Source organism: Pleurodeles waltl, chromosome 5, assembly GCF_031143425.1.
Source record: "Pleurodeles waltl isolate 20211129_DDA chromosome 5, aPleWal1.hap1.20221129, whole genome shotgun sequence".
In the NCBI taxonomy this organism is placed as follows: Eukaryota; Metazoa; Chordata; class Amphibia; order Caudata; family Salamandridae; genus Pleurodeles; species Pleurodeles waltl.
The window spans coordinates 841,426,006-841,451,476 of record NC_090444.1 but is presented as its reverse complement, the minus strand read 5'-3'; the positions used below and the strand labels follow the sequence as shown (position 1 = coordinate 841,451,476).

Here is a 25,471-nt window from a genome sequence, read left to right as displayed (position 1 = left end):
GTGCCCTATTTTCTGTGTAGCCCCAGAGTGGGGCTCCATAGATACGAACTGGAAGGCATTTATGCCTATAGACCTCGAGTAAGTGCTTAATAGGTTTATTGCCCACCCTAGCAGCAAACTCAAAAGTGGCCCCTACAGTGGAGTTAAATAACCTCCCTCTCTTAGAAATACATGGTTTCCAGGTACCCTTTTCATCAAAGTTCACCCCTAAATAGGGGAAATCCTGAACTTTTCCAATTACCTGTTCTTTTATTTTCAGCGCCCCCACCCTACGTAGTGGCTTCCCAAAAAACATAAAATGTGATTTACTGCAGTTTACCTCTAAGTCTAAAGCTGACATAAATGTTTCGTAAGCTTTGACTGCCACACGTAGGCCATTCATGGTGCGGGCTATAAGAACTGCGTCATCAGCATAGATCAAAACTGGGATACTTTTGCTATTGATTTTTGGGAGCGTCCTTCAATCTTTCGACCAAAAAATCATACAATCCATTTGTATATAACAAGAAAAGGGTAGGGGCCAAAACACCCCCCTATCGCATGCACCTATTTACTTCAAACATTTCAGAGCTTTACCCATGATGCCCTACTCTCACATTAGCATTGGCTCCCGAGTGAAGATAACGGAGCAACTCCACAATGTGAGAATCCATGCCCAGATTGATTAGCCTATCCCAGAGCTTACTGCGATTGACCTTGTTGAAGGTGCAGCTTAAATCCATAAAGGCAAGGTATAGGGTACCCCTCTTAGCTTGTGTATATTTGCCAATCAACATAAGCAGATTAAGACACTGCTCTAGCATACCTAACCCTTCCCTAAAACCGTACTGAACCCTGCTTAGGATTGTATTTTCAGACAACCAGTCCTCAATACGTCTTAAAATAATCCAACCCAAAATTTTTGCTGAAGAGTCAAGTAATAAGATCAGACGATACGACTTTGGATCATTACGATTACCCTTTTTATAAACAGGTACTATGCATGCCGATCTCCAAGTGGCCGGGATTCCTACACTAACCGCTGCATTGAGGATATTTACCAGAATAGGTTCCCAAAGCTGGGACAGTATTTATATAAATCCATAGGAATTGTATTGGGCCCGGGGCTTTATGGCTAGCGCTGAAATGCAGCGCCTCCTGTACATCCTCAAGGTAAAATCTAATAGCTAAATCTGGAGAATGTCCCTGCTGAATTCCTTCAAGGTCCCCTATAAGGCCCCCCGAATATATCCCACAAAAGTGGGCCACCCAAGCCTCAGGGGTGATAGTGCAGCCCAAACCCTCAGAGGTTTCCACCTCAAAAGAGTCTGTGTTAACCACCTTCCAAAACAAGCCTGGGTTCTTATGGGCTGATGCACGTTCCAGATCCTCCCAGGCCCGCTCCTTTAGTTGTTGTTTCCTGGCCCTCAGAACAGATTTGTAGTGAGCCTTCGCATCTCTTACAAGAGCGGCGTCCCTTGGTTGTTCCTTTAGTACTTTCCTTAGAGATTGTTAGCCTCATAAGAGGGCTCACTAAACCACCCACTCTGTTGCTTACACAGCGGCTGGACGGCTGCAACCATCCCTTCTTTAATAACTTAATTGACTATCAATATAGCAACCATAACTTCCCCTGGGCTAGAGGAGTCAGCCAAGAGGGTGCCTAAGATCAGGTTTAAGTTCTTACCCACCACCTTCTCTGTTAGTTGCTGAATGTTAGCCTGTTTCCAGCCAAGTCATCTACCCTGATCTTTGGGTCTCACCAAGACTGGCCCACCCCACACTAATGTCCATATTGCCTTAGGAAAATTAAAAGAAATCCTGAGGGGATTGTGGTCACTGAAATGCTGCACTACTACCTCACCTTCCTTGGCCATATTTCTTATGGGTGGGGACCCAAAAATATAATTAATTGTTGTGCCAGCCACCCCTACGAACGTCGGGGCCTGCGGTGTACCCACCACTTCCAGGTCATAGATATTCAGAAGACCCAACCTCCTTAGACCCTTGATCAGGGCCCGCCCCTCAGGTCGTGTGATCCCTCATCTGAGTGTATCTCATGGTCCTGCTCAAAAGGGTTCATCATAGTATAATAACTCCCTAGTTTGGAATTGAAATCCCCTGACACCACAGCACAGAAATCTAACCCAAACCCCTCCAATCTACACTTCAATTTCTGCAGAATAGAAAAAAGAACCTCAATTTGGCAGTCAGAGTCCCAAACAGCATTATAAAAGTTAACCAATACAACTTTGAATTTATTTGAGAAGACCACCCAGATAATTAAAAAGCCCTGATGTTTACAGGTGATTTGATAGGCTCCTGCTATTTTGGAAAATTGAATTATGGTGACTAAACCCCCTTTAGGGCGACTGCCTTGAGACCTGACGGCCAGGACTGCAAATATTTGAAATCCATCTCACTCAGCCAAGCCATCTGACCAGGTCTCCTGAAGTAAGATGAAATTGTAGTGTGCCACAAATTTCAGCCAATTGTTATCCAAAAGCTTAGAATCATAACCTGCTACATTCCATGAGATAAGGCAACACTTTGCATGTGAATTTTCCCTACCCTCAGTGATCAGGGAATCGGAAGGAGATTCTGTCACACCCTCTACATGACTCTGAACGTAGTGTCAATCTACCCTCTCCAGATCTGGGGAGGTATAAAAATCATGACCCAGACTATTTGGCACTAAGGCACCCTGCCCTGGGTTAGAGTTCCTACTTTGAATATCATTACTCAGCTGAGTACGATTATAAAAAAAAAAAACAAAGGGACCATACCAATCTTACTCTTCAACTTATATGCCAAATGTTGTGACAAAAGAATCCTCTGAGCCAGACCTGGATATCTACAATTTACAATGACACAATCCCCATTGCCCACCTTTGCCCGTGGCCCAACCCAGTCAATTCTTCTGACAAACAGAATATCCTCAAAATCCTCACAGGCAAAATCAAAGTTTTTGCTCAGCCAATGACAGGTCTTATTCTTCAGTTGGACCGTGGATTCACCAATGCCCGAAGCCAGGAAGGGAACATCCGTGAGCACCACCACATAAGGTGCGCAGATTGGAGGGAGCTCTAAACAAACAAGGGGGGGCCCTTTCACCAGATGTTGATTTTGCGACACACTTCTGTCTTGTCTCATTCCCACATTGTCCAAATACCGGCTGCCAAGTAGTTGACCATCCCCCCTCCCGTGGTTTATCCCAGCTGTAGCTGAGAAGTCGTCCGTGACAGTCTCCATACAGTGCCCAGGGGCCCTCAGAGTGGAACAGCTTAAAGGATGTTGGGTCTCTCTCAGCATGGGGCTAGGGTTTTCCTCTAGTGGAAGCACCCCCTTGGTAGAACTACTTTGTCCCCGAGAATCATTGAGGACCCCTTTGGAAGAAGTCATCCTTGGCCTTTCTATGTCATTCAGCCGGGAAACTGCAGCTTCAAGCACCTGTAGTTTCTCCATAACCGGGGCCAAACAGGACTCAATCATTACCTTACACTTAGCCAATAGATTATCTGGGCATAAACATGGGCGCTGATCCACGGAACCCAGGGGAATCGAGTTAGGGCTGACGGACAGGGACAATTTTGTTTTTTTCCCAAGTTTTTTTTTTTTTAGTCTTGTTCTTTTTTGATGGAGGACTGCTACTGCCAGGAGGAGAGACCATCAAAAGCCTCTCGCTCTTCCTTATTCCTCCTTCCAAGACCTTCACCCTGGGAGTCCCTAAAGCCCCCAAGGCCCCTGTTTCTGCTTGGACTGGGGATTTGGGCAGATTCCCCCGGCCAATCCGAGGCTGACCATCCTCCACCTCAGAACTCCCCATACACCCGTCTTCAGTGGAAGCTTGTTGTCAGTCACCCATTTCCAGCAATGATCTCCTCTCTGCCAGATCAATCTCCAGCGTGACTACCCCCACAGCACGCACAAGAAAGGAATCCAACGTTGAATTTGTTCTCACCATCTCCCCTCCGCCCTGATCTCCATTAAGCAGAGACCTTTTCATACCCATCCTTACGGATCTCCCCTAGAACCTCTCAGAGCTGACACAAGTCAGGCAGCTCCCTCAGTAAGGAAATGCTGATATGCCGATATCTCACAACAGAAAACTTCTCTCCACCCTAGGGATTACCTAAAGGAGGTCTAGTACAAAGGTCTGTAAAGAGTTTTATAAATTAGGCACTTACCCCCTATGCCAAAACTTAAAGGGAAGGCCCAGCCTGGCCTCCTCTGGACAATTACAGGCAAGGGACGGGCCCGCTCTTGGCCCGGGCGCGTCCCGCGCCCCAGTGACATGGGAGCGCTTAAGAGTGCGTCCTCCTTCCTGCTCTGCCCCTCCTCTGCCAGACAGCCTCCTGGGACACGGAGTCCTGCACCAGAGATATGCGCGTCCCGCACCGCAGTGATATGGGAGCGCTTAAGAGCGCTTCCTCCTTCCTGCTCTGCCCCTCCTCCGCCAGACAGCCTCCTGGGACACGGAGTCCTGCACCAGAGATATGCGCGTCCGGCGCCGCAGTGATATGGGAGCGCTTTAGAGCGCTTCCTCCTTCCTCTGCCAGACAGCCTCCTAAGACACGGAGTCCTGCACCAGAGATATGCGTGTCCCCTGAGATGACTCTCTCTTCTGCAGTGTCCTCCCTCCTTAACGATTCTGAAGCCAGCTCATAACCCCTGCTAAAACAATGATGCTCTTTTCTCTTTGGGTCAATAATTTACAACTACTAAATGAACACATGTGGTAATACAGCTTAACACATCTTGATGGATATGTTTCAAGTTCAAGAATTATTTAGGGATACACTTATTCCTCCCTTCAAGCAAGGAACTAGAGCTAAGAAGCCAGTAGGGAGGAAACCGACGATGAAAGTGGCTGCTGGAGAAACTTATTTTAAAGACTTCAGCACTAAACTTCTGGATAGATTAGAGCACCTGAATAGTCAATTCAGAGAAATCAGCAACTTTTGCTCTTTGGGTTTAACAAAGTCAAATACCTTAGATGGGAAGTTATACAACATGCATTTAGGCCAAGGCAAAACTGAAGGCAGAGCGTCTGAAAAATGGGGACACAAACAAAACACGGGACCAGTGAGTGAACATAGGGCCCAGGCACAAATGACACGTCCTTTAAGGTCAACCCATACTGGAAGTCTAAGTGGGAGAGTTGTGAGGTCTCAAGAGCCCACACATGATAATCCAGTAACACACCTACGAGGACGGCTGTGGACTTTGAGAAGAGCGGCTGACAAAAAGTGGGTGGGCAATATAACTACTGTGTCTTAAACATGATAATAGATTAACTGAGGCTCACCACATCCACCCCATATTCCTCCAGAATGCACTCTGTATATAATTGTCCTTGAGAGTGTGTCAAAGATTGATCGCTCATGCTCAGAAACACATAAAGTGACACATTGGTTGAGGAATTATTCTGGTTGGTCCTGAGATCTGTCTAAAGAGATTGTCACTGTAAGAAGTGTTTCATGGATCAGCCCTATGAATAAAATCTTGCCTGGTGACTGCATCATAATAAGTTTTTTATAAGGCCAGATTTGGTGCAAGCTTTGTTACACTGTCTTTCTCACTCAGTCATTCATCAGAAGGGTGTTAGAGCCCAACCTCTGGGGTTTTTCTTTAGCCCAAGACTAAATCATCAGCAGTTTAATAATAGCGGGGCACTACAGGGTCCCTACGCAAAAAGAGTCACAGCAGTATCCTACTTTCAGCAAGGCAGTGTATTAGTATCTAATAGATTTGAGGCTTTGCCATCTGTAGAACAATTGAACTGACAATGAAAACCTCATGGATTACAGAGACTGATAAAGAACCCCACTCTCCATCTCTGGATGAGACTTCTAGGATCAACGGCAGTGTCGCACAGACAAAGACCTGTGACTTATTTTCATGGAAAGTGGCAGGCCTACGGGCCAAGTTAAACAGTCTGGATTGGATAAAGACACTGTTGCAACGCAAAATCATCTGCTGTCAGGAGACATGGTTGCAAGACCCTTTTTCTATCAATGGATATTTAACTTTTCATGTCCCAACTATACCATCTAAGTCAGAAAGGGCAAAAGGGGGTTTGATTACTATTATTTCCGTTACTTATGTCGACATGATTGTCTGGGAAATGATCAGTACACCACATTATCATATGCTTTTACTGAAACTTCAGAAAGCTTTTGATTTGTTATTGCTCAATTTTTGTACAGTATATTTGATATAATTGTGAACAGGGTTGTGGATGATCTGGAGGAGCATTTGAGTACGGTATTGAATGATTATAACAGGAAACTCTTAATAATGTGGGTGGGGACTTTAATATCCATACATGTGACCCTAACATTGTGATGTTATGTGACCTTTGAGACAAAGCTGACCAGCCTGTTACACATTTCAAACATACTCCATATGATGAGGCACTGAATAGTCGCTGCTACCAAAAACCTAATATTTGTACAAGATTGTAATAGTTACTAGTGTCAGATGCATGCTCTATAATTGACTATACTAATTTAAGAGGAATTTCCCCCCGTTTTTTAAAAATTACGAGGTCAGAGAAGCTGTTTTAGCGACCTTAACCCTCTAATTTTGAAAATAAAATTAGAACTTGGCAGCAGTATCCCCAACATACCACAACATGGACTTGAAAACAGAAAAAACAGGGGTTTTAGCATTAAATGGTCAAACATTGATAAAGATTGTTATTTGAAGGATTTGATAGTGAATAATCAGGCTGAAGTCGCCACTGTTTACAAGACAATGCTATCCATGCGGATATTATTCAGGCATACTTTACCTTGAACATGTATATTGTAGCACAATTTGACTAAAAACGCTCTGAAGATCAGAAATTGCCCAAGTTGGTTCAATCATGCTGCACGCAAGCTCACAAAAACCTTAAACATGCCCTCAATAAGCAACGTCAAGACCAGCCAGGTATAGCTGAAGGTAGGAGAGCATGCAAAGAAGCCATTGCGGCTAGGAAAACTGAAATACGGAGACAGCTTGTGAAGATCCTAAGACCGCAAGTCAGTCAAAGGACTCTCATGCCTTGTGGAAGGTTGTTAACTCCCCTTACCTCTCAGGCTATGATAATTCAAAGATTGACAAAATTATAGTGGCGGAAGTATGGGTAGAGCACTTTTCCAAAATGTTTGGGCCTGGTGACCTAATCCCCCATATGGTCCCAGGAGAAGAAGTTAATTATGACAAGGGGGCTGCTATTGTCCTCAGCAAATCGATTGAGGTGTCAGACATTATAGCACCTATAGAAAGTAGCCCTGCTGCTAAAGCTCCAGGTCCAGCCAAATCCCCTCTGACCTCTACAAATAGTTACCCTAATTTTGGGGTCCATTGATCACAAACATCGTAAGGTCAGCAATTGTAGCCCCCTAGTAGAGACCTGGCAGGAAGCTATTATTGTGCCAATATTTAGAAAGGGGAATAGGAATTCACCCTATTGCTACTGCCCAATTTCACTACTTGACGTGTACGGTAAAAATGTGGAAGGGTAATTTTGGCCAAGCAAGAAGGCTGGGCAGCTGGGACTCCAGTGCTTTCAGATGTTCAGTTTGGTTACGTCCAGGGATAGGAACTATCGAGCAAAGTCTCAATCGGTGTCTTATAGCACAAAAGTACATGAAGGCCGAAAAAGGCTGTCTCTTTCTGGCCTAATGGATCTAATGTGCGCTTTTGACACTGTTGCGCAGTCAAAACTTTGGATGATTATGACAGAAATGGGGATTGATACTGCAATTATAACCCCACTCCACAGACTATACTTGCATACCACAGCTAAAATCCGGTGCAGTAGGAAAGGGGATCTTTTACAAGAAATCTGTTCAGTAGGAGGAGTTAGACTGGGATGTGTACTCGTCCCACTCCCCTTTTTATTATTATTATCTTATATAAATGACCTCAAGGATTATTTATGTAGCAATGGAAAGGATGTTCCGAAGATTGGTTCCCACCTCACACCTGTACTATTGTACTCAAATGATCCAGTGCTAATAACAAGGACAGCTAATGGTTTGCACTCACTTTTAGATGCTTTTAACAGATTCATGGGTGATTTTTGGCTAAGGACGAATCTCACAAAGTCCCTGGTAATGAAGAGTGCACATAAGGCATCTAAAACACAGAAATGTATTCTTGGAAGATAAATTGTCAAAGTCCCACATTTTACATATCTGGGTAAACCAGCTGACATAGCTTTTAATTGGAATTTTTTATTGAATATTAGATTATCACAATTTCAGAAGGGCCACTGAGGAGGTCTCATGAATTGCTAAAAGACTAGGGTGAATTAGCACATATTTTTCAGAGTAAATGTTTATCTATTGTTACCTTTGTTGCTGGCGTGGTTCCCATCCCTTCCACTTGTATTGGCACCAACGCACAAAGCACTTTAATCTATTTTGTTCCCTTTACACCCTTCATAAGAGAGCGTTCCTGCATCCGGCACTCAGATCATCTGGTATTAGGTCCCATGAGCTGTCTTTTGCATACTTACAATGTTTGGGAAGTTTAGGTATTTGTTAAGCTGCGTTAAAATTTATTACAAGTGCCCTGCAAATCCATAGTAAATATTAAATCAATCATCCAAATTTGTATAGCGCACCAATCAACCAGAGGGTATCAAGGCGCTGAGCCCTGGCTGCTCGGGGTCCCAGTTGAAGAGCCAGGTCTTGAGCCCCTTTCTGAATTCCTGAAGGGAGGAAGATATCCTCAGGGGGATGGTGTTGGAAAGTGGATTATTGGTAAGGACAGGTAGGTACCTACCTTTAGCAGTAGGCCACTAACCCCACTAGGTTCAGTTAGGTCTCAATAAATTAACCCCAGCTCAACCCTTGATAGCTTGGCAACGAGCAATAAGGCTTAACTTAGGAGACAAAGGCCCTCATTACAACCCTGGCGGTCGGTGATAAAGTGGCGGTAATACCGCCATCAGGCTGACGGTAACTGCCGCCAAGTTATGACCATGGCGGTGAAAACTCAGACAGCCACTTTACCACACCGACCACCAGGGCGGAAACAACAGCCATCACGGCGGTAGCCGCCTACAGCCAGACGGAAGACAATATTCTGCCCACCGTATTAAGACCCAAAAACCGCCACCTTTTCCGGGGCAGTACCAACGATATCAAAAGCCTGGCAAAAACACTGCACAGAAGAAGGGAAGGGACTCACCTTTGGAGACACAGGGAAGAACCACGCCGCCAAGGAGCCCGAGCTGCATGTCTTCCCAATGATTTTCTACGTCCTGTTCCACCGCGAACACCAATGACGCCGAAGACGACGACAGTGAGTACAGCCGCCTAGCACACGGGGGGGGAGAGTGACACACACGCACAACACTCACCTCCACCCCAACACCATACACACAATCAGCTGCAGTAATAAAACATATTTATCCCGTACTCCTGATGAATAATGCAAGGAAACATGAATGTACGAAAGTGAGTGTAATAAGATCAACACAGTAGAAATAAGAAAATGCAATGTAACTGTTATATACATATGTATAGTTCAAGGGACACTGCCCAGTCCTTATTGTGCGTGGGCCACAGGCCAAAGTCCAAGGCCCCACTTGTCACCTGCATCAACACGGAGAGAACACTGCAGGGGTATCAGTTGGAAAATAGGCAGGCACCTCAGGAGGGGTGGGGGGACGGGTGGGGGCACCTCAGCCAGCAGATGAAAGAAGACCACTGGTTCTGGAGGGGGCAACATGCCCTGTGCTTGGTCCTGGGGCGTGCAAGGCCACAGTCTCTCAAGTGGGTGACTTGCCCACTGGTTCTGGTGGGGGCAACGTGACCTGTGCTTGGAGCTGGGGAGTGCAAGGCCACAGTCTCTCGAGTGGGTGACTTGCCCACATGCTCTGGAGGGGGCAACATGCCCTGTGCTTGGTCCTGGGGAGTCTGGGGTAGGTGAGTGTCTTACCCACTGGTTCTGGAGGGGGATTTTTGCCCTGTGTTCTTGATCCTGGGGAGGCTGAGGTTGGTGGGTGTCTTACCCACTGGTTCTGGAGGGGGCATTGTGTCCTGTGCTCTTGATCCTGGGGAGTGCAAGGTCACAGTCTCTAAGGTGGGTGTCATACCCACTGGATTTGCAGGGGGCAGGCCGCACAGCAGTCCATGGAAGTAGGACTACATACCGTTCGCCAGCGGTGACGGATGCTCAGTGGTGGTAGTGGTGCTGCGGCAGCCGCTGGTGGGGGTGAGGCTCCATCCCATCCCCTGAAACCTCGGACGGCTGCCGACTGGTGGTAGTGGTGGTACTGCTGCTGCTGCTGGGAGGAGGCTCCAGCCCATCCCCTGCAGCCTCGGACGGCTGGTGGTGGTGCTGCTGCTGGTGGGGGGAGGCTCCAGCCCATCCCCTGCAGCCTTGGATGCCACACAACCATGGTTGGTGGTGGGGTCTCCGTCTGAGTCCCTGCACCAGGCCGCTTTTCTTCCTGCCTGCTGGTGCTGGCTCCTTACCCTTCCTGGCAGCAGCTGGTGCTGGCTCCTTGCCTTCCTGGCATTAGCTGGGGCTGGCTCCTTGCCCTTCCTGGCAGCAGCTAGGGCTGGCTCCTTGCCCTGCCGGGCCGCAGCTAGGGCTGGCTCCTTGGTCCTCCGGGCCATAGCTTGGGCACACACCCTTTCCTTTATGCTGTCAGGTGCAGGCTCCTTCGACCTCTGGACATGTGCCCTGGATCCTTTCCCACCACTAGTGGGTGTGGAGACTACTGGGCCCGTGGACTGGTTGGCTGAGGTGCTTGCCTGGGTTTTTGCCACCCTGGCCAGACGTGAAGGACGGGGGGGAGGGGGAGGGAAGAGGTCAGTGGTGGAGAGGAAAAACTTCTTAGAGGCATTGGGGCGGGAAGAGGGAAAAGGTTTGGAAGTGGAGGAAGAGGGAGTGGTTGTAGGAGGTGTCTGTATGCTGAGTTTGGGTGCAGGTGCATGGGCTGGATGCTGTTGTCAGGTGGATGGCTGCTGGGTGTCTGAGTTCTTGCGTTTGTGTACCTTGGGAGGGGGGCCAGACACAGTTGGAGAGGACACAGGGGACAAGTGCATGGCTGTTGTGGAGGTGTCTGCCAGTGAGGTGTGTGTTCTACTAGGTGTGGTGGTGATGCTGGTAGTGGATGAGGATGTAGTGCATACAGGTGTGAGTGTGAACGGAACTGGAAGGGAGGTGGAGGAGGGGAGACAGTGGAAATTGTGGATGTTGGTATGTCTGCATCTGGATGGTGTTTGTGTGAGTGCCTGTGGGATGATGTGTGGTGCTTGTGGTTGCCTGTGACACTCTTGTGTGCTGTCTTGTGTGCATGCTCGTCTGCCTGTGTGCTTGGGATAGGTCGGGGTTGAAGGGGAATGGGATTGGGAAGAGTAAATTGGAGGGGGGAGGGTGGACACGGGGACAATGGCTGCCATCAGAGAGGAGGCCAGAGCCTGGATTCATCTCTGTTGGGCCGCCAATACAGTGTGAATGCCCTCCAGGAATGCATTAGTCTGTTGCATCTTGAGCTGCAAGCCCCTGGATGGCATTCACAATGGTTGACTGCCCTACAGAGATGGATCTCAGGGGGTCCATAGCCTCCTCAGTCATGGCATCAGGGCTCACTGGGGCAGGGCCTGAGGTGCCTGGGGCAAAGGAGATGCTCCCCCTCCTGGGTGAGCGGGCACGGGCAACTCGATGAGGGGCTGCTGGGAGGGCGGTGCTGGTACGGGGGGTGGCGGCTGTACCTGTAGCTGGGGTGGTCTCAGAGGTGTCCCCACCACCAGGGAGGTTCCATTGGAGGAGGTATCTGTGTCCAAACTGTCCCCTCCTGTCTCCGCCGTGGTGCTCCCCTCGCGCTCCATCCCACTGGTGCCTTCAGCGTCAGTGGATTCTGCCTCCTGGGTCCTGTGGGATGGAGCTCCCTCTGTCCTGGTGCCGCTACTCCTCCGTGAGATGATGCTAATGCACATAAGGACAGGGTGACAAAGCAAAAAGGGGCGGGGAAGAGACAAGGGATACAGTGGGTCAGTGGCTGCACCAACACCACTGTTGGTGTACACACCACTCCCATACATTGGGAACAGCCCTATACACTGCACTAAAGTTATATTGCTAGCCACCAAGGCATGGGGAGGGGCACACCCCTCCAAATGCAGCACACCTGAGACCCACGCAGCCCTGACCAGAGTAGTGGATACCTAGAAGCTAGGTAGCATGTTGATCACTTCAGAACCCTGGCCACCATGGGACCTACTCTGCAATATCAGGCCTGGACTAGGGGCACCCCCTGACACACATCTCCCACCCAGATACCACCCTACCATGCGTAAGTAGTAATGATGGGAAATGTATTCACCTCCTTGTGGCTGCTGTGATGCCCTCAAGCCCCCATCCGTGATGCTGTTAATTGTGTTTGACCAATGACTTTGTGTTTCACCACTGCGCATATTAGTTGTCAATGTTCACCAGTGGCACATTATGGTGGTCATTACAACCTCGGCGGTCTTTTAACAAGACCGCTGAGGGACCACCGTGCGGAAGACCGCCAGTAGTAGCGGTTTGCCGCTCTGCGTATTATGACTGTTGGCTGCTCTCCGTCCTTTTTACGACGGAGAGCCGCCAACAGCCTTACTGGCGGGCTGCGGGGAAGTGAAGGTTGCTCCACCTCCACCGCCACGTGAACAGAACACTGCCCAGCGAATCACGTCCTGTGATTCGGCGCGGCGGTGTGGTGTCGGCGGAGCAGCCCCCATGGCTCCCGTCCCCTCCCGGAGGATCGACGGACAAGGTAAGTCGATCGTCCGTTAGGGGAGGGGGGTGGGGGGTGTTGTGTGGGTGCATGGGGGTGTGCGTCTGTGTATGTAGAGGGGGGGTGTGAGTGCGTGTATGTCTGTATGTATGTCTGTATGGATGTGTGCGTGTATGTTTGGATATGGGTGTGCGTGTCTGACTGAGTGTGTGGATGTAGACATGTATGTTGGTGGTGCCTGCGTGCGTGTCGTGTGTGTGTGTGTGAGTTATGTGATGTCGGGGTGGGGAGGGGGGCCCTGCCACCTTTGGGGGGTGGCAGGGGTGGTGGGGGGTGTAGGGGTGGGAGTCGGGGTGGGTGGTGGGAGAGACCCCTATCAGTGCCAGGGAAGGAATTCCCTGGCACTGATAGGGCTTACCGCCATGGATTTCATGGCGGTTCCTACCGCTGGAAATCCACGGCGGTAAGCCGGGTCGAAATACCGGCGGCGGTATTGTGACGGCCACCGGGCTGGAGACCCAGGTCTCCAGCCCAGCGGTCGTCTCCGCCCTGGCGGGCGGAACAGTGAAGCGGCGGATGACCATGGCGGTAACCTCCATGGTCATAATACTTAAAAAAAGACCGCCAGCCTGTTGGCGATCTTACCGCCGCTTTAACACCGTCCGCCAGGGTTGTAATGACCCCCTATATGTTGTGTTTAGTTTAGCTGCCTATTGGCTTTAACATGGAGTTAGCCATTCCCCCTATTGGCTTTGACATGGCATTAGCCATTACATTTTGTATTCAGTTTAGCTGCCTATTGGCTTTAACATGGAGTTAGCCATTACATTTTGTATTCAGCTCAGCTGCCTATTGGCTTTGACACGGCATTATCCATTACATTCTGTATTCAGTTTAGCTGCCTATCGGCTTTGACATGACATTAGACATTACATTTGATATTCAGGTTAGCTGCCTATTGGCTTTAACGTAGGGCTAGACATTGCAGTTGAGACATCGCAGATGTCTGTGTTTTTCCAAGCTGTGTTTTTCCACAAGATGGACCAAGCTGTTTTCTTCACACCAGACCTTGGCTGATAAGAGCACGTAGATTTTGTGTTTACCTCGCAATCCAGTCTGAGAGGAAATTTGCTCAGGAGAACTGGCCCCTCTCCAAGGTTATTCGGCTCTCACACTGAGTTTGTTTTTAAGGATGACTCTGGGCTACAGTGAGTTAAATTTGAATCTGCTTGACTTCAGGCTGGAGCTAGACGTCAGTTGTCAGTCTCCCGTTTGGGTAGAAAATCTCTTTCTCGCAGTTAACCGGAGTCATCAACTTGCAGACCCCAGAAAGATGAAGCTGAATTTAGGCCCTACCGCCTTGCCCATATGGTGATGAATTTTGACTTTTATGCTTTGCTTTGCAGTTATGTTATACTATATTCACCTATATTTGCTGTGCACATTGCAACGGAGAAGTACTATGATATATTTTGCTTTCCTTGCTGTGACTACTTTTAAACGTGTGCTTCCAATCTACTAATTTCGTCTCTCAGGAACTTGTGGGTGGGGAATTAATAAAAATAAATGTCTTTTTTGAACTCAGAAGTGCATTCCAGAGAGGTTCTGTAAGCTCCGATAGGAGATAAGTGGGAAAGCAGAACATTATGGCTTAGTCGTCAGTTTTGGGAGTCAAGTTATAGATTTCTAAGTGCACATTTTAAAAGTGTAATTGTTTTTTGTTGTTTAGAGAATTACAGAAGCACAGCAGACCATGTTTGAAAATGCATGTGAAGTTAAACTGCCTGATGGTGCTGTGAGAAACATGTTTTCTTGCTGTGATAAAGCATATTTAGAAAATGTGCCTTTTGAAAGCAATGATGTTCCTTTTGTTCTTGACAGAAGGGTTTGGATACTTTTATCTGCTTACAGAAAAATGCAGGAGAGATGTAGGCAGTTAGAACATGAAAATAAGAATTTACGTTAGCAAATTAGCCAGAACGCATTAATGCAAGATAATGCTGAAATCTGTAAAACTGCTGTTTTAGAAGAATCTGGCTTTTCCCATTCCAGTAATGAGGGGTTTAAGACAGCTGTGAGCCAGCCTGAGCCTCCGTGTGTACCGGGCATGGAACAAGATACCCCTCAGTTTTTGGCAATTGAAGTGCATTCCTTAACTGATAACACGGAGAACAGAGCTCAGAATGTTATTTACGGACTGCTTCTGCAAAGAAAAATTAATTACATGGCAGATGCACAAGTAAAATGAAAGATTTTAGAGTTTCTTACTGTTTGCACTAAGCAAGAGACACCGAGTTTCATTAGCTTGTTTGATTTTTGGAAACAGTATAGCCCTCATCTGAATGAAATCTTAACACTTTGGTATAAAGTCACTAGGAAAAAATATAAGCAGCTGCGCGCATGTGATTTGGCAAATGAAATAATGCAGACTTTAGGTTTCTGCGCAGTGCAAGAGGGAAACACTGATTTACATGTAAATCAGGAACAGGGGAAGAAAAGAGTGCCCCTGCAAGACAGGGCTAGAGTCACTGCAGCCCTACATGTACAGGTGTCACAAGCCCCTTTTCAGGATGTGGAGAGGGTGCAGGGAGTACCACAGGTAAAAGAGTCACCAGTGAAATTGAGTGCACCATTTGAATTCGTGTCCCCTGAGGATAAAAAGCATGTTTGTTTGACTAATGATTCATTGACTGAAAAGTTGTTTTCTAGCACAGGAGAAGGAACAGCGTTGTACAATGTGTGTCAGACTTTAAAGCAAGAGCTGCTTGAGATGTGTCATTTTTACACTGATTCTTGGTTCACTGCCAATGGTTTAGCCATTTGGTTTTCCACATGGCTTGTACATAACTGGTTCAATTGCCTTGCAGATGTACAGAGAAAAATTCAGAGAGAAGTGTACACCCAGAATTCTGACTTAGTGGGGATGGCTAAGTGGGTGCATCAGAAATGTGGACAGCTGGGAGAAAAAGCCACTTACAGGTGGGCAACGATGAGAGAGATGCACATTCCCCTAGATTTAATAAAATCCGTGCAGCACGCACAAGAGCAATCTGTCCCACAAACAGTCACAGAGCAGTTGGGGAGAGGAAAGTTACCAGGACAGATATGGCAAATTGATCAGGTTTTACGTGGAGTGATTGCTGCAGATTGCCAAGGAGAAATTAAAATTATGCTGATAACTGGAAAGGAATCTGATTCATTCATACAAATTGGATACAGAATGGCCCAACTTGTCAAACATGCAGTGAATGGAGGTTTGATAAAGAAGGAGTCTGCCCCAGCCCTTCTGACAGTGCAAGAAAAGGGAAGCTGTGGTGCAGCAGATAAAAACCTCAGTGCTGAGGTGTGGGTTGAATCCCCAAATGACCCTCCAGAACCTGCAGAAATCATAACAAAGGGCCCCAAAAATGTCCTGCTGATTATAAAACAGGGAAAAGAAGAGGAAGGGCACATTTCAGATGACAAATGTGATTTGCAAGAAAAGTCATACTTTTTTCTTTTGCAGATCATACCACATTTGGCCACTGACCATGAGTGTGCTGTGTGGTCTCCCTTCGGGTGTGGGGTCGGGGAAGAGACCGAACCGCCAACCTGAACCTGACTGAGTAAAATACAAGCACCATGGATCCATTTTGCGCAACTGGCGCCTTCAGTTCAAGTTCAACTTGTTTGATTACATTCTTCCACTGGAACTAAGCAACCTTAACAGTTAACTGTCTGTGTTTTTTCGTATGGAACTCTGATGTTCACTTACCTTCCAGCAAACCTTTCAGGTGGACCGTATACCTTTACATGAGTAGAACTCATGCTACATCAAATTGCTATTTTAGAGACACTTTTCTGTGCAGATGTATCTGATGTGAAAGGTTATGAGATCAATATGTTAATCCACTTCCATTGCTTTACAGTGATTGCTTTTATCATTCAAATTTGATTTGCTTATAATGTTTTTTGTGTTGATGTTTTTGTTTTTTGTTTGAAATAAGAGGTATGTGAAACAAAAAATTATTGGTCATAGGGTGGAATGTGATGCTATTAATTGTGTTTGACCAATGACTTTGTGTTTCACCACTGCGCATATTAGTTGCTCAATGTTCACCAGTAGCACATTATGGGGGTTATTACAACTTTGGAGGAGGTGTTAATCCGTCCCAAAAGTGACGGTAAAGTGACGGATATACCACCAGCCATATGACGAGTCCATTATATCCTATGGAACTCGTAATACGGATTAACACCTCTTCCAAAGTTGTAATAACCCCCTATATGTTTTGTTCAGTTTAGCTGCCTATTGGCTTTAACATGGAGTTAGCCATTACATTTTGTATTCAGCTCAGCTGCCTATTGGCTTTCACACGGCATTAGCCATTACATTCCGTATTCAGTTTAGCTGCCTATTGGCTTTGACATGACATTAGACATTACATTTGATATTTAGGTTAGCTGCCTATTGGCTTTAACATAGGGTTAGACATTGCAATTGAGACATCGCAGTTGTCTGTGTTTTTCAAAGCTGTGCTTTTCCACAAGATGGACCAAGCTGTTTTCTTCACACCAGACCTTAGCTGATAAGAGCACGTAGATTTTGTGTTTACCTAGCAATCCAGTCTGAGAGCGAATTTGCTCAGGAGAACTGGCCCCTCTCCAAGGTTATTCGGCTCTCACACCGAGTTTGCTTTTTTAGGATGACTCTGGGCTACAGTGAGTTAGATTTGAATCTGCTTGACTTCAGGCTGGAGCTAGACATCAGTTGCCAGTCTCCCGTTTGGGTAGAAAATCTTTCTCGCAGTTGACCAGAGTCATCAACTTGCAGACCGCAGAAAGATGAAGCTGAGTTTTGGCCCTACCGCCTTGCCCATACGGTGATGAATTTTGACTTTTATGCTTTGCAGTTATGTTATACTATAATCACCTATATTTGCTGTGTACATTGCGACTGAGAAGTACTGTGATATAATTTGCTTTCATTGCTGCAACTACTTTTAAACGTGTGTTCCAATCTACTAATTTCGTCTCTCAGGAACTTGTGGGTGGGGAATTAATAACAAAAAATGTCTTCTTTGAACTCAGAAATGCATTCCAGAGGGGTTCTGTAAGCTCCGATAGGAGATAAGTGGGAAAGCAGAACACCATCCAGCTCAGGATAGTTCAACCGCCAGTATACGGGCCATCAGGGGGGGTCAGGGTTCGACGGGCACACCTCTGCTGTCTTCCGTGCCCAGCGTCTCAGGTCCTTCCACCGTTTCCGACAGTGGGTGCTCCGCCTACCGTAGACCATCAGGGTCCGCACGTCCTTGGCGATGGATGGCACGTCACATTCCCTTCTTTTGATGGGCGCTGACCTGCAGAGGAAATACACACAGGAAAATAGTATCAGTCAGAAAGTCCTGCCTGTTACACTTATAGCCCACCATACCCCTTGACATCACCATTTGCACACACATGGCCCAGCACACAACCAATACGCCGCCCAGAGGACATCCACCCACCCCCCTTACACGAGGTCTTCACATACACCACTCCATGCATTCATGCCACATGCATCGTGCTCACAGGGTACTCACCTGTTGGTCTGGAGGCCCATGCAGCAGTCCGTACTGGGGTTGGACCCCATCCACCAGTTGTTGCAACTCCGCTGAGGTGAAGGCAGGGGCCCTTCCGCAGTCCCTTTCCGCACAGGCCATGGTAGGTTCCAGACACAGGTCACAGCAGCACATGCAGCGTAGGTCCTCTCCTGTTGAAGGTCAGGTAGCAAGTGAGTGATCAGATAGAAAATGGCGGTCACGTCCACGGCGGTGCATACTGTCACCGCCGGCGTATATCACCATTGGCCACTGTAACCAATAGGGCCCAATGTTCACCAATTAGGAGTTGCACGGCAGTTCCTGACCGCCTCCCGCAATGGCGCACTTCAGCGGAATTACCTCACTTCCACCTGTCCCTCCACAGAGGATGCCATTTCGGGGGGGGGGGGGCTGGATAATAACTGCATCACAGTTACAATTGGGACACACAGGACAAATCCCACTTACCCATTACAAATTAACATCATGCATTGTACTGTTGTGGCTCCAATGTTCAGTTTGTGACCAGCTCCTCACTCTTTTGTCCCTTAGACTGCTACCGCTGCGGATGAATAGGAGATGGTGACATACCCCCGTGTACAGACCCCTGGTGGACTTGGCAACAATGGAGGACAGGCACATTATGCTCACCTGTAGACTTCACAGGGCCACAATCACAGAGCTGTGTGTCCAATTGGAGCCTGACCTGATAACTTCTATCCGTCACCCCACTGGGATCTCCCATCTTGTGCTCCATTTCCTGGCAACTGGTTCTTTTCAAGTGACAGTGGGCTGGGCAGCAGGAATGTCACAGCCAATGTTCTCAATAGTGCTGACAAAGTTTTGTCTGCCCTGGTTAAGCACATGTGCAGCTACATTGTTTTCCCCCAAGTGGAGGATTTGGCCACCTTGAAGGCTGATTTCTATGCAATGGGACATATCCCAACATAATTGGGGCGATTGATGGAACTCATATTGCATCTGTCCCCGCCCCCTCCCAGAATGAATAGGTGTTCAGAAATCGAAAGAGTTTTCACTCCATGAATGTCCAGATGGTGTGCTTGGCGGACCAGTACATCTTCCATGTCAATGCTTGGCATCCAGGGTCGGTGCATGATGCCTTTATCCTGAGAAATAGCAACATCCCAAATGTGATGGCCCAACTACAGAGGCACCGGGTGTGGCTAATAGGTGAGCCCTAGTTCCCACCCAGTAGATGTTGGTGTTTATGTATGATGTGGGCCATATGTGATAGTGTGTAGATAAATGTTGTCCCTTGATATTTGCAGGTGACTCCGGTTATCCCAACCTATCATGGCTACTGACCCCTTTGAGGAATGCCAGGACAAGGGCAGAAGAATGTTACAATGAGGCACATGGGCAAACCAGAAGGATAATCGAAAGAACCTTTGGCCTGCTGAAGGCCAGGTTCAGGGGCCTCCATCTAACAGGTGGATCCCTGTGCTACTCACCTAAGAAGGTCAGCCAGATAATCGTGGCATGCTGCATGTTGCACAACCTTGCCTTGAAGCGCTGTGTGCCTTTTCTGCAGGAGGAGGAGGAGGCTGGAGATGACTGTGTGGCAGCAGTGGACAGTGAGGATGAGGAGGCAGAGGATGAGGATGAGGACAACAGACCAGCAGTGATATGAGAATACTTCCAATGACACACAGGTAAGACAGTGTTACTTCACTTTTCATTGTCATTATTTAGATTATCTCTGGCAATGGCATGCTGTTATTTCCCACTTCTGTGTCCACTTTCTGTTCCCTTTGGAAATTAATTTTGCAGATGTTGGTGCCCCACTATCGCTCCTGGTGTGATCACTGCAAGAAACTACAGGTCTTTCCTACTTGAACAATTACTGTACAGTTGAATTGCAATCTTTACACCTGGGTAAACAAATACATGCTTTACAAATGTAACATACTCCATACTTGTAGTTTTTTCAAAGGGCATATATTGAAGTGCTAAGAAGAAGAGGGGCAAGTGCATTAGGATAGGGTGATGATGGAGGAAAGTCTAGGGTATTGTTACAGTCTATTTGTAGCACAGGTGCATAGTCCAAGGAGAAATAGGAAGGTGAGCAATGGCAGTTCAAGGTTGACAGGGTGACTGTGTGGGACACAAGGGTGACAATCAGGAGAGTCTCATTTCCTGGCTGGGGTCTTCTCAATAGTCTCTGGATTCTGCCTGGATCGCAGGGAACGTCTGCAGGGTGGTTCATCTTCTGCAGGGGGAGGGGTGCTGGTGGCCTGTTGGTCCTGTGGCGGGGCCTCCTGTCCACTAGCAGCAGCGGAGGTGGGAGGCAGTTCAGATGTCTGGCTAGTGGCAGGGGCCCGCTGTTGTGAGACTGCCTCCCTCATAATGTTGGCCAGGTCTGCCAGCACCCCTGCAAAAGAGACCAGGGTGGTGTTGATGGCCTGCAAGTCCTCCCTGATCCCCCGATACTGTCCCTCCTGCAGTTGCCTATTCTCCTGCACTTTGTCCAGAATCTGGCCCATCGTGTCCTGGGAATGTTGGTAGGCTCCCAGGATGTCGTGAGTGCCTCCTGAAGAGTCGGTTCCATGGGCCTGTCCTTTCCCTGGCGCACAGTAGTCCTCCCAGTTTTCCTGTTGTCCTGTGCCTCTGTCCCCTGAACCGTGTGCCCACTGCCACTGACCCCAGGTCCCTGATTGTCTTGGGTATGGGGGGGGTGCCCTGGGGTCCCTGTAGAGGTGGACACACTGCTGATTGACATGTCCTGGGGACAGAGGTATGGGTACGCTGAGGGGGTGCTGTGGTGGTGTTTCCAGATTGGGGAGGCTCTGTAGTTGTTTGTGACTGGGGCTGGGTAACCGACTGTCCAGAGGTCTCTGATGGGCCAGGTTGGTCATCCAGATCCAGGCAACAAGAGTTGCTGTCATCACTGGGGGCCTCTTCAGTTGGGGGACTGGATAGTGCTGGCACCTCTTCTCCGCTGACATTGGCTGGGATACCTGTGGGGATGTAAATGCTGTTTTATTATTTCTGTGTCTGACATAGTGTGCATCCGTGGCTTGTCCTCTTTGGTTGTGTTTGCCTTGGCAGTTTTAACTTTTGTAAGTTGGTATATGGTGGGCTAGCTGATTCTCTCTAGTGTGCATGCTTTGGTGATAGGTGTCCATGCAGGGCTGTGAGTGATGTCCATCCATTGGTGGTGCATGCAGGGCTTGCCACTGGGATGGATGGGATGGGATGTGATGGGAGTGAGGGTGGGGTATGTGTTGGCTTACAGGTAGGGGGGGTGCTACTAGTATAGAGTTGACTTAGCAGAGTCCAGTCCTACTCTGGCCAGGCCCTCAGGATGCATGATTGCCGAGACTTTCTCCTCCCATGTTGTTAGTTGTTGGGGAGGAGGTGGGGTTCCACTGCCAGTCCTCTGGATGGCAAGCTGGTGTCTTGCTGCTATGGAACGCACCTTCCCCTGTAGGTCATTCCACCTCTTCCTGATGTCGTCCCTGGTTCTTGGGTGCTGTCTCACGGCGTTGACCCTGTCCACGACCCTCTGCCACAGCTCCATCTTCATAGCAATAGATATCTGCTGCACCTGTGCTCCAAATAGCGGTGGCTCTACCCTGATGATTTCCTCAACCCTGACCCTTAGCTCCTCCTCTGAGAATCTGGGGTGCCTTTGTGGTGCCATGGGTGTTGTGTAGGGTGATGTGTTTGGGTGTGTGATGTGGGGTGCGTGGGTGGTGTATAGGTGTAGGTAGTGTATGGCTCTGGTTTTGTCTGTGGTCATGATGTCTGTCTCGTGCCAATGGTTTGTAGTCGTAAGGGGCTGTAGGTAATGTGGGTATGTGTTTTATAGCTGTGTGGGTGTGGTGTGTGTATGTGTGTCAGGTGTGTGTAGTTTGAATTGGGCCAATGTGGTGGTGTTTTGTTTAAGAGTGTGTATTTTGAGCACGGCGGTATGTACCGCCAATGGTTTTTGAATGTCCACCGTGGTGATTCTTGGTTCATAATGTGGTGGGCGTAGTTCTGTTGGCGTAACAGTGTGGGTTTTGATACTGCCAGTTCATCACTGACCTTTGGTGTGGCGGACTTGTGTCTGGATTCTGTCGGATTGGTGTGTGTGTGTGTGTGTGTGTCATAATATGGTGAACGGATATCCGCTGCAGTGGTATATTGGCGGCAGTCAGCATGGCGGTAATTGGGATTTACCGCCAGTGTCATAATGAGGGCCAAAGTGTGTAAAGCATTCATGGATCACAAAACAGTAATTAAATAAAACACAGGAAACAGTTTGAAAAGTCAAAGTCAATTTATAAAAATAAGATTTTTTTTTACTTTAATTTGACACCAAAACGAATAAAATCGGATAAGGGGAACTGGATATAAGAATTTTTAAAGAATTAGTTTTCTAGCGCATAGAAATGAAAAGTGCCAATCTGTCGAATCTCAACTGGTGCAAAGTCAAAATTTAAGGCCCATCGGGATGGGGCCCTGCTCAGTTACAACAAGCGGGAGGCCTTCCGACTTCGTCCTGCTGAAGAAAATCTTCAAGAAAACGACTAAGTCGCCAGTCCGAACCGTCCTTCCTGGAGCCCTCTTCGGATATGTGTTGCAGACCTTGGTAAAGATTTCTATGTTTGGACTTGGGCGATTTTTCGAGATGAAAATCCTCCTCCGGGCCAAGCCTGAATCTTGATCCAACGTCCCTGGAGCCGTCTTTGGATACGCTGCACAGGAGGTCCCGGTCAGTTTCTACGTTCGGACTAAGGGCTAGATGTACCAAAGGATTTTACCCATTCTGTGTCTATGGGAAAAAGCTTTCGTACATATGGCCCTTAGTCACTTTTTGGAGCTTTTTTCTCCAAGTGGGAGTTGGCCCTCCTCAGCAGCTGATTTCGATGCGTGGTTGTCGGATCACTTTTCTCAGAGGCCCCTGATGAAGTCCTGGAAGTGCGGGGCTTCAGAGCTTTTTAGCGGGACAAACCTGCGAGTCAGGCCAGGTCGTGGTTGAGGCAAGCCGGCTACACTCACGGCAGCAGGTCGATCCCTTTATGGAACTTTTTACCAAAAGTTATTCAATCTTCTCCAAACTTCTGGATCTTCTTCCAGAAAGTCCTTTAGGAGTCCACATCTTACCCCAAGGTTCCAGAAACTCTGAGTTGCTCCTTGAGGGTGCAGACTCCAACTCACAGAATGCACCTGGCTCAATCTCCAAAATGGACAGTTGTCAGCTGGTCACTTTCTTCAGGATTTGAGGCAGGGGACCCTGGTTAGCTATTTTTCGACTGTAGCAAGCAGGGAGTCCCTTCTGGAACCAGTTAAAGCCAGGCAAAGTCCTTTGTGTGGTGAAGCCCAAGTGTGCAGCTGGTGCATCCTTCAGAGTGCACTGTCCAGGTGGAGATCAGGGGTCCAGCAGGGCAGTCCTTCTTCTTCTGATGTTCTTCCTTGAAGGGATCTGAGGTGTGGGAGCACCTCTGCCATATTTATCTTTGCTCCTGGGTAGAAAGCAGGGGGTTCTGATTGTCCAATCACAGTCATACTCCTTCCCCCTTTGGTGACCACTTCCTGGGACGTGTAGGAAAAATCAACCCCAGGGAGCAACATTCTTCAAAAATCCAACATGGCTGAAAGTGATTTTCGGAGGTTAAGTCTGACTGAGCCCATCTACTGGTGTGCCTAAAAATCCTAAGCACACCCCTCTCCTGCCCTCTCCAAATATAATGAAGAGGGCACCTAATTGTTTGGGGTTGCTGGAAGTAAGAGTGGGCCTGAGTTGCTCCAAATGTCCTTCCCTGCCTTTGAAGACCAGTTTGGCTGCTCTCCCCCCATGCTGTTGCCCAATATGCTGAGGCAGATCTCTTCCCCCAGGACACATCCTTTGTGTTCAACCAAGGCCAATTCACACCTCATCAAAGCAGCCTGGCCAGGCTGATGGAGGCTGGCCAGTCAGAGAAGGGCACTACAGAGCTGAAGTTGGCAACTTTCAGGCACAGTTTTAAAGCTTTACCTGAACTCGTTATATTAAATCCAGCAATTGTAAGTTGTGGGATTTAGTATAACAATCAATTTGATACCAAACTCAATGTGTCTGACACTTAAGGGGACTTTGTTAATTAAAATAAAGTTTCCCCATTTTAGCCTATGTAGGCCATTCACTACAGTGAGGGAAAAACGAATTAGGCTATTTTACCTCACCAGGGCTTATAAAACACTTTTTACAAGGTCCCTGCTTATAGTTACATGGCACCCAACCCTAGGGCCACATACGGCACACCTTAGGCGTGACTTACATGTAAAAATGAGGTAGTTTAAGACGTTGTAAGTACTTTTACTTCCAAAGTCGCATTTGCATATAACTTTAGTTTAAAGCAGCCAGCAAGGTAGGTCTGCCTTTAACATGACACTGAACTCCTCAGCAGTGCACCTATGGGTGCACTACCTATGCTGGGGTCCCAAACCTACATGCCCTACCATATACTAGGGACTTATAGGTAGGTTGATATTGCCAATTATAATTAGCCTAATTTGCATATCCACTTTACACAGAGCATTGGCCCTGAGACTGGTTAGCAGTACACAGGGCACAGCCAAGAGTCAGGAACCACCAGTATCTGTCCAAAAAGTTTGGGGATGACCAGGGCAAAAAGGAGGACTTTTCTACACTGCCCACCCTCCAGATGAACGATGATCAGCTAAGTGTAAAAATCTGGAAAGGCTAGCAGCATTGGGATGGGCACTCCGAGGTCTATGTCCCACTATGAAGTCCATCCCCTGGAGGGAAATGGACCACCTTAACAGTTCTGGGTTCCCCTCCACCTCATTTGCATTTACAATCTGAGAGGTCTGTGGTCAGTTTGAACATGGATGTGAGTGCCAAACAGGTATGGCCTCAACTTCTTCAGGGACCAGACCACAGCAAAGGCCTCCCTCTCAATGGCCCTCCATCTCTTCTCTCTGGGGAGTAGTTGCCTGCTGATGAAGGCAACTGGCGGATCCTGGACTTCTTCATTAACTTCTGCTAACACTGCCCCAATCCCTTTCTCTGAAGCATCTATTTGCACTATAATGTCTTTGCTTTAGTCAGGGACCAGTAACACTGGTACTGAACACATAGCCTGTTTCAGAGTGTCAAAGGCTTTTTGACACTCTGTGGTCCAAATTACATTCTTGGGCTGATCCTTTGAGGTGAGTTCTGTCAGAGGGGTCGCTATGGTCCAATAAT

The 25,471-nt window shown here is 47.8% G+C and overlaps 1 protein-coding gene and 1 long non-coding RNA gene across 10 annotated transcripts in view; one reads left to right on the top strand and one right to left on the bottom strand.

The window, feature by feature from the left end:
- Positions 1-4,440, bottom strand: part of LOC138296084 (uncharacterized) — a 331,416-nt gene extending 326,976 nt beyond the window's left edge. Inside the window, exon 1 of the long non-coding RNA XR_011203750.1 lies at positions 4,167-4,440. This is a non-coding gene — a long non-coding RNA (uncharacterized lncRNA). The remainder of the gene's footprint in view (positions 1-4,166) is intronic.
- The window catches only part of LOC138296083 (zinc finger protein 773-like), a 464,416-nt gene that overhangs the window by 381,531 nt on the left and 57,414 nt on the right, over positions 1-25,471 (top strand). The window lies entirely within an intron of this gene.